The 8,070-nt window shown below is 32.4% G+C and overlaps 1 long non-coding RNA gene across 1 annotated transcript; it reads left to right on the top strand.

The window, feature by feature from the left end:
• Positions 1–3,818: 3,818 nt before the first annotated feature.
• LOC138310271 (uncharacterized) lies at positions 3,819–7,233 on the top strand. Its single transcript, XR_011206387.1, has 2 exons — positions 3,819–6,957; positions 7,010–7,233. It is a non-coding gene; the product is annotated as an uncharacterized lncRNA (long non-coding RNA).
• The last annotated feature ends 837 nt before the right edge of the window (positions 7,234–8,070 follow it).

Here is an 8,070-nt window from a genome sequence, read left to right as displayed (position 1 = left end):
GTAGACATGATAGTAACCCCTGTGACATAGTGCAGGAGTAGACATTGATAGTAACCCTGTGACATAGTGCAGGAGTAGACATTGATAGTAACCCCTGTGACTTAGTGCAGGAGTAGACATTGATAGTAACCCCTGTGACTTAGTGCAGGAGTAGACATTGATAGTAACCCCTGTGACATAGTGCAGGAGTAGACATTGATAGTAACCCCTGTGACATAGTGCAGGAGTAGACATTGATAGTAACCCCTGTGACATAGTGCAGGAGTAGACATTGATAGTAACCCCTGTGACATAGTGCAGGAGTAGACATTGATAGTAACCCCTGTGACTTAGTGCAGGAGTAGACATTGATAGTAACCCCTGGGGTATTGAAGATGATCATCATGTAACTGACTCCTATCAGGATGTAGTTTTAATTATGGTGTTTCACGTGAAATAGCAGAAAACTTGTTTGTTCTGATAACACCTTATCATTTAGATTATTTTCATTTGCTCACTGAAAGTTAGACATAAATTAATGTTTAGCCCACCATGGCCAAAGGCACAGTATCTGTCCTAGGCCAATTAACTTTTCTTTTTTTCCTTTAACTTTTTCTTTTAATATTTAATTGATTGTAATAGCTAACTTCATTTACACCAAATAAATTTTCTTAGCTGCATTACTTTAAACCAATCAAGACCATTCCTTGTGAAGGAAACAAATTGGGTATAAACCATCTAAAAATAACCTTTAATTTTTGGTATTGCGTTGTACATATATGTTTTAAAAGTGAAGAGATAAGGAATTACTCATGCAATTGTTTTACTTCTGTTTAAATGCATAATCTGCCAAACTTTTCTAGTATTGTTTTTGTTGATTCTTAAAGGATATATTATGTATAGTTGTATTGTTATAAGTGACAGGTTTTGACAATTCTGTCAGTAAAGAATATACATAAATATGTACAAGGTTGATAATGTGTATAGAACCGCTGGTGTGACTGCTGATCATTATAAGATATATATAGTTATAACCAGTTCAGCATTAATGAATTCTGTTGATCGAACCAACAAGCATTTATTTCTACACCCTAACTTTATCAAGTTTTAATTAAGATTGTTTAAATCTATTAATGTTTTTTAGGAATTTTGATATTCAAGATTTATTTCAATTATAGGGCCATTTTCAGCAAATAAAACTGGTTATTCTATTATTGATCCAATGATATGAGTCAGTGAGACCAATCTTAGTATTAGAGTCAGCCATATACAGTAATTATCTATAAGTCTATAACAGTTTGAGTGAAATCTATTGAATTGGGATGTTAAATATTTCATTCACAAATTAAAGTGTATTATATTTCTCTTTTGCCATGTGTGATACTTAGTGAAGAATTAATCTAATGTTACATGTTAATGTTTCTATAGATATTTTTGACAATGATTGATTAATATTGATTATTAGATAAATTCAGGTGTACTTAGCAGAACTGTCACCAATGGGAAAGTATTTCCTATCTAGCAATGAACTGTTCCTGTATGCAAATTGTATTTAAAATACATTATATGTATACAAATGTATATATTTATTAGGTCGTAAATGTTTCTGCTAGTAAGTACATGTATTTTCTGAATTCAAGAGAAACAAGCATACAATCCGGATGCATCCTCCATGGTACATGATGTTTGTATGTGATATCTAGTATGTATGCTACATGTATTATGTGTTAATTTTGCCAATATGTAAATTATGTCATTGTCCATTTTACTAGGATTAATTTAGATAATACTTGTCTATCATATAGTTTATAAGATGTTATCACAAAACCGTATTTTGTTATGTTTATTTCAGAGTTTATTTACGATAGGTAATTTGATGATCTAAAAAAGCTGACTTAAGTCTCGTATTCTAGCGTCCATTCGTGTCCATGCTATCTTGCCTGTGATTGTAGGTGTCTACCGATAGCTTGACTTCCAGGGATTTATATCCCAGAACAATCCGAGTTTGTAAATTTAATTTACTTTTACAAATTACTTGCATTTGTAAAGGACTATATATGGTTTTGGTCCTTTTTGGCCCACAAAGCTGTCAAATTTTCAAAACTGTTAAAAGTGATTAAATTGTCGTATTTGAACTATTTAGTCGATCCCTGATTCAATTGTAATGAGCATTTTCTAATTTTACAGCTGTAGTTGGCATGGTAAGTACTCAAAATATGCATAAATTATGAAAATGAGTTAATTTTGGCCATTTTTTGCTAAGTTTTTACTTAAAAAACCATGGAGCGTATCCTGGAACAAACTTAATATTTACTGAAAATATGTATGTACATCTTTAGAAGAAATGTAAAGTTTGTTCAAAGATGTGCTCTATGGTTTCTTAGACAAAAACTTCGCAAAAAATGGCCAAAATTGTCAAAAATTTCTCATTTTTATAATTTATGCATATTTCGGACTGTTACCATGGCAATAAAACATGCAAAATTAGAAAACTTACAATTAAATCAAGGATGTACTAAATATTTCAAATACAGCAATTTAAACACTAAATTACAATTTTGAAAATTTCATAGATTTGGGGCCAAAAAGGGCCAAAACCATACGTAGTGCTTTACTTGAGATTCTAAATTTACTTGTAACCGAGTATTTCACATCTCCAATTCCTACGTGATATAGAAATTGATAGAGAGCTGTTATGATGTATGAAGAAAACTATAATCTTCCGTCTCTCCCTTGTATATTGACAGAAAAACCTGAGCTGTTACACATAGATTATTCCTAAATTCAAGGTTTGATAATATGAATCAGTCCTCAACTAAAAAATGATGAAGTTAACATGCTAAAGTTTATAAAAGAAGAATATCGTAATCTTTTGACATCTTAACATAAATTTGTTTCATAGATTATTATCACAATTTAAGGTTTCAAGATAATGTGAATCGGGCCTCAACATAGAAATATAAAGTGATCAGATTTATAAATTAAATTTTCTTTGGATATCTCCTGTTATTGTGTGATTACAATTAACATTTCATATTTTGATTTTTAAACTATTAGTGAGACATACAAGTAAGGCACTCTGTACTTCAGAAGGCCTAGATGATTGTATATTTACGCTGAAATGACTCTCTACCTCTCGTTTCTAATTATATATTAAAACATTACCTGGAGTGAGGTGAATAAAGCTAATGTCCGTCCATGTAGCATGTTGGTTAACGTTTGGTTTGAACCATATTTCCGATTGAATGTCCCAATACCCTCAAACTTAATTAAGTCGGGCACTGTGTTCTATTTCACCTAGCAAGCCGTTTCTTACTTTACTTTGATATCACCTTAACATAAAGATAGATCCAAGGCCCAAAAACTATCTTATAGATCCAAGGCCCATATACTATATTATAGATCCAAGGCCCATATACTATATTATAGATCCAAGGCCCAAATACTATCTTATAGATCCAAGGCCCAAATACTATCTTATAGATCCAAGGCCCAAATACTATCTTATAGATCCAAGGCCCAAATACTATCTTATAGATCCAAGGCCCAAATACTATCTTATAGATCCAAGGCCCAAATACTATCTTATAGATCCAAGGCCCAAATACTATCTTATAGATCCAGCCAAATACTATATAGAGGCCCAAATACTATCTTATAGATCATCCAAGGCCCAAATACTATCTTCTAGATCCAAGGCCCAAATACTATCTTCTAGATCCAAGGCCCAAATACTATCTTATCTAGGCCCAATACTATCTTAGATCCAAGGCCCAAATACTATCTTTAGATCCAAGGCCCAAATACTATCTTTAGATCCAAGGCCCAAATACTACTATCTTATAGATCCAAGGCCCAAATACTATCTTATAGATCCAAGGCCCAAATACTATCTTATAGATCCAAGGCCCAAATACTATCTTATAGATCCAAGGCCCAAATACTATCTTATAGATCCAAGGCCCAAATACTATCTTATAGATCAAAGGCCCAAATACTATCTGATAGATCAAAGGCCCAAATACTATCTTATAGATCCAAGGCCCATATACTATCTTATAGATCCAAGGCCCATATACTATATTATAGATCCAAGGCCCATATACTATCTTATAGATCCAAGGCCCAAATACTATCTTATAGATCCAAGGCCCATATACTATCTTATAGATCCAAGGCCCATATACTATCTTATAGATCCAAGGCCCAAATACTATCTTATAGATCCAAGGCCCAAATACTATCTTATAGATCCAAGGCCCAAATACTATCTTATAGATCCAAGGCCCATATACTATCTTATAGATCCAAGGCTCAAATACTATCTTATAGATCCAAGGCCCATATACTATCTTATAGATCCAAGGCTCAAATACTATCTTATAGATCCAAGGCTCATATACTATCTTATAGATCCAAGGCTCAAATACTATCTTATAGATCCAAGGCCCATATACTATCTTATAGATCCAAGGCCCAAATACTATCTTATAGATCCAAATACTATCTAATAGATCCAAGGCCCAAAAACTATCTTATAGATCCAAGGCCCAAATACTATCTTATAGATCCAAGGCCCATATACTATCTTATATATCCAAGGCCCAAATACTATCTTATAGATCCAAATACTATCTAATAGATCCAAGGCCCAAATACTATCTTATAGATCCAAGGCCCATATACTATCTTATAGATCCAAGGCCCAAATACTATCTTATAGATCCAAATACTATCTAATAGATCCAAGGCCCAAATACTATCTTATAGATCCAAGGCCCAAATACTATCTTATAGATCCAAGGCCCATATACTATCTTATAGATCCAAGGCCCAAATACTATCTTATATATCCAAGGCCCAAAAACTATCTTATAGATCCAAATACTATCTAATAGATCCAAGGCCCAAAAACTATCTTATAGATCCAAGGCCCAAATACTATCTTATAGATCCAAGGCCCAAATACTATCTTATATATCCAAGGCCCAAATACTATCTTATAGATCCAAATACTATCTAATAGATCCAAGGCCCAAAAACTATCTTATAGATCCAAGGCCCAAATACTATCTTATAGATCCAAGGCCCAAATACTATCTTATAGATCCAAGGCCCAAATACTATATTATAGATCCAAGGCCCAAATACTTTCTTATATATCCAAGGCCCAAATACTATCTTATAGATCCAAGGCCCATATACTATATTATAGATCCAAGGCTCAAATACTATCTTATAGATCCAAGGCCCAAATGCAATCTTATAGATCCAAGGCCCAAATACTATCTCAGTTGTGACTTGTAGATCATACTTTAAAAAATGGAGTCAATTGTATAGTTTTATTTATGTACCAATATTGATACCAGCACATAATCTGTCTTTGCGTATGACAAAGTTAGCTCCCTTGTCGGGAGGTATCGATAGTGATGTCATTATTTTGTGGGCGCAATTCACATCTTGTTCTCAGAAAAGTATTTTGTTATGTTCACAAACACATGAGGGCACACTCAATACCTACCTGCAAGGGAAGGTAACTCTGTATACAAATACAGAATATATAAGGTTTGTCACATTGTCAATAGTATATAATAGTAGGATACATCGTGATTGATTGAGGAACTGACAATACCATGTGATGTGGAGAAAAAAAGTTTATAGGTTTGTACCTGGTAGCTATTAGTCAAAGTACAAATTGAAAAGGAGTTAGGTATTATTGTTTCAATCTTTAAACATCTGTGATACCAGATATATATTGAATTGTGTTTCACTCTTGTGCCTTTTTTTTAAAACAGAAGATAACATATCTGTAAATATACATATCCTCTATAAACCTCTTATTACTGATTTTTTTTGTGTACATTGAAACCTGTCTAATCTGACATCATTGTGAGTATGTTACAGTGTTGGATTTGACAGCATGTTAGAAAAGTCAGGTGTCCGATTATATAGGTTTCACTGTAGTATAAATTGCAGTGAAAACTATATTTAACTGTCTTTGTTATATTTCTGATCACTAATGAAGTTGACCCTTGCTACTTCATAGACACATTTAATTTGTATATCAGAGAAAGTGTTTTAATACACCATTTTTAAATATATAAACTTTATAACTGAATATTTTCTATGCAATGTTACTCGATTATTCAACCTCTCACTGCATGTGTATTGTACAATTGATCAAATGAAGTATTTCTGTAAAGACACATTGAATGTTTATACTGTTTCTATAAGTTTTTATTTTACATATCTGATGAAAATCAGGGGTTTACAATGTAACTATGTATAGTATAGGGGGAGATCATAGACAGAGGTTGACTATTTATTTATGTTTGAATGTTTCTTATTATTTACCTCATCTCTTTGAATTTCTGCACACATCTGTAATCTATATTTAGATTTACTTTCACTTTACTAGTACATCATATCAAGGATGCAAGGTCTTGATTTATAGGTATTATAATTAGGTTAAGCTGTATACATCTATAATCTATATTTAGATTTACTTTCACTTTACTAGTTCATCATATCAAGAATGTAATGTTTTGATTTATAGGTTTAATTATTAGTTAAAGCTGCAATATTCTTTAGAATATGAGATTATTTTTTTCCAGTTCATTTAAAGTTCTGTAATATACTTCATACCTTTATGTTGCCATCTGTTAGATTGATATTATATAGATACTGGAATAAATAGGTTTTAATTAATATGCCATTTTTGCATGTTACAGAGTATTCTGCCTTTGCATTTTGGTATAGATTATGATGTTGTTATTTTGTGAGTGTAAGTTACATTTTTTCTTTGAAAAACATGATGTTACTTTTACTAATACCTGATGAACATTTACGTACCCGCAAGGGCAAATAACTCTGTTATATACAAACACAGAATAAAAGAGAAAGATAATCCAATAAAATTAGGTCGAAACAGACCTGGATCTGGATTAGACGTGTAGTACCTATGATGTAATGATTGATGTATAAGTGTTTTAGCTGTTGGTACGTGGAGACAGAACAACACATAGCTGAGCTTTAACATAGGAGAAATATGCAATCTTGTGCAATATATGATGTCAGATATATTATATTAGAGAAAGTGAGGGAGAGAATATGAAGACTTGAAAGAAGATTTTAATAGTGACAATGTTGTTGATAATGTTTAAGATGTTAGATACTGTAATGTTATGTTAGATACTGTAATGTTATGTAAGTAGTGCCTTGGTGTGGTGAAATAAAGACATTATATCAACTTTACACTTGTTTGTAGATTCTGTTTCTTCATTTCAGTAGACGGTAATTCAATTTTACTTGTAACAAGCATTTTACGTCATCTGACCTGAATGGTGCCCAGAGCACTGATATTGGGCTTATAGCACGCTGGGGTGGAGGGCAACTACCAGGTAAGTTTGTTCAAATGAAAGACCTTGACATTAATTCATTCAAGATCACGGGGTAAATCTTTTAATGACTTTATGCCATTAATTGAGAGGCATATATACCTTATATTGGGCCTATGGCATGCCATGATAAAGGCAATCTCTTCCAGAGTTCATTGCGGTCCCCACATTCACCTTCATTCAAATGGGCTGAAATATTTAAATGACTTTTTGTCAATATAATTAAATTGCACAGCATATAGACCAGATGTTGGGTCTGTTGTAAGCTATGATAAAGGGCTACACAGTTTGTTTAGATGAATAACCTTGACCTAGATTATGTGAATAATGATTTTTAGGATTACCAGGTAGCAAGTGAGCATTTTGGGTTTCTTGGAACTATAATTTGTATTTTTTCGTTTTTGGGATGAAAAGGAAGAGTTGAGAATTAATTTTAGATTAACTTTCGTGCTTTTTGGGACAACAAGCGGCTTAAAAAAACAATTTTTTATTAAATTTTGTTTTGTGACTGAAATATAAAAAAATAGGTCTATGTACACAAAAAAACCACACACGAAAATTAGAGGAGCCTAGCCTAGCTTACATTAATTTCATCTTTGAGTAAGGATAATATTAAATTAGTTTGATGAACTGTCTTTTCGGGAGAAGTTTTGCATATGTGAAATTCACATAATTGTGTTTTAAAAAATCCGTA

The sequence above is a fragment of the Argopecten irradians genome, chromosome 16, assembly GCF_041381155.1.
Source record: "Argopecten irradians isolate NY chromosome 16, Ai_NY, whole genome shotgun sequence".
Classification (NCBI taxonomy): Eukaryota; Metazoa; Mollusca; class Bivalvia; order Pectinida; family Pectinidae; genus Argopecten; species Argopecten irradians.
This window is presented reverse-complemented; position numbering and strand designations above follow the sequence as displayed.